Genomic DNA, 1,719 nt, shown 5'->3' with positions numbered 1-1,719 from the left:
TGTGTGTGTATTTGCTGATCACCAGGATGTATGGGATGAGAGGAGAGGAAGGGAGGGAGGGGAAGATAGAGCACATGGTAGGGAATAGACACAGGATAGTTTGGGTGCAGGGGTGGCGGTGGGCAATACACAAGAAGGAGGAGAGGAATAGAAGAACAAGACTGATGGGAGAACAGTTAGGCAGGTTTGCATGGGCTAAGTACAACAGAGGTAAATGATGATGATGCACAACCTTGGAACAACAGGGCTCCAGGATACAGGGATTGAGGCATGGTTTGAAGGGGTAAAAGAGAAGAATAATGTTAAGATGCTTGGCTGTCTTTTAAATCATGGTTTTCCTTGCCTACCATTGTAAAATAGACACTTGATGCGGGGAGAAAGGAATAACCAGAAACATCACTACAGAAAGCTTGTAAGTCCGCCTTCAGCCTTTAACTGATTGGAATACCTAAATGGAGGCTAGAAGTTGCCCAGTAAAAGAGGCTTCCTATGGAGCCTTTACATTGCACAAGACCATAGGTGGAATCCAGAACTCTATCTAGAACTGACTGAGGTAGGAAATTTCCACTGGAAAGGATGAATAGACCAGCCTGGAGTGGCTAGAAGAACAGAAAATACTTTGTGAAAGAAAGACTGGCAGGAAAAATCCAAAACAATAACACAGTTCAGTTGATTACTACAAGAACAAGTAAGCTGTTCACCTGGGAGCCATCAAAGCAACTGGTCGGGATCCCTTAGTGCAAACCCCCTTCCAACACTGAGATTCAAGGGGAATACATGAACAGGCATGTGGTGTCGCTGGTGACCACGTTGGTCACCGATAAGTGGAAGAAGGGATAAAAACAGCAATGAAGTTGCAAGCTAAGCCCGATCACATTCAATAGACCCCTGTGAACCTGGGTGGAGACCTGGATGGCCAGCAGTATGACAAGACCCGGGGACATGGCCACAGAGGACTAGAGCAGAGGATGAAGCATCCAGTTGATATGAAGTGAGGGGAGATACACAAGACCACCCAATACTTGCAGATAGTACCCACTTGACCTGGCTTCAATGGCTGAATGATCAGAACTCGACTAGAAGAAGAAAGAAGAGGGGAAAACAAAAAACAAAAAAAATTTGCTACAATGTGATGAACTTTACCTACACTTATGGATTTAGTAGTTCAAAAAAGGGAACAAATCTTTACAGTAAGGATCACTCCCACCCCCTCGGTACACAGGGATGGGCAACTTAGACATTGGCTATTCAAAATAGGGGCGCCTATAAAAGCAAGAAGTGACTGGCTTACAAACTTCAAGAGGGAGCCTAGTTCCAGATGGGGTGGGGGAAAGTAGAATCTCCACTGAATGATTTCCAATCTGTTGGGACAGGTTGACAAAAGGAAATGGGGATAAGACTCTTGTGGTACAATAGTGAATAATTGCCATCAGGACTGACTGTAAGGTTAGGAAATATAAAGATAGATGTTTTTTGACAAAAGGAAGAGAGTGACTGATTTTGCAGCCCAGGAGCGGAGGTCCCTGGGACCATCAAGTGAGAAAAACGGACAGCGGGACCCTACCCAGAGAGACAGTGACACCAGAGCTGGAGTCAGAGATGATGATGTGGACAGATGGAGTGGCTGGGGACACTGGACTCAAGGAGGGAGAAGGCCTATATGCTGTTGGCCAGGGGGTGGACTTGTGTGGCAGACCCTTTGGTTATTTGATGATGTAT

At 45.7% G+C, this 1,719-nt stretch overlaps 1 protein-coding gene across 1 annotated transcript in view; it reads left to right on the top strand.

Annotated features, from left to right (window-relative positions):
- MCTP1 (multiple C2 domains, transmembrane 1) overlaps nt 1-1,719 on the top strand; it is a 956,699-nt gene that overhangs the window by 870,145 nt on the left and 84,835 nt on the right. The window lies entirely within an intron of this gene.

The sequence above is a fragment of the Chrysochloris asiatica genome, unplaced genomic scaffold (genome assembly GCF_000296735.1).
Source record: "Chrysochloris asiatica unplaced genomic scaffold, ChrAsi1.0 scaffold00111, whole genome shotgun sequence".
NCBI classification, from domain to species: Eukaryota; Metazoa; Chordata; class Mammalia; order Afrosoricida; family Chrysochloridae; genus Chrysochloris; species Chrysochloris asiatica.
Note: the sequence above shows the minus strand (reverse complement) of the source record. Positions and strands in the feature narration are given on the sequence as shown.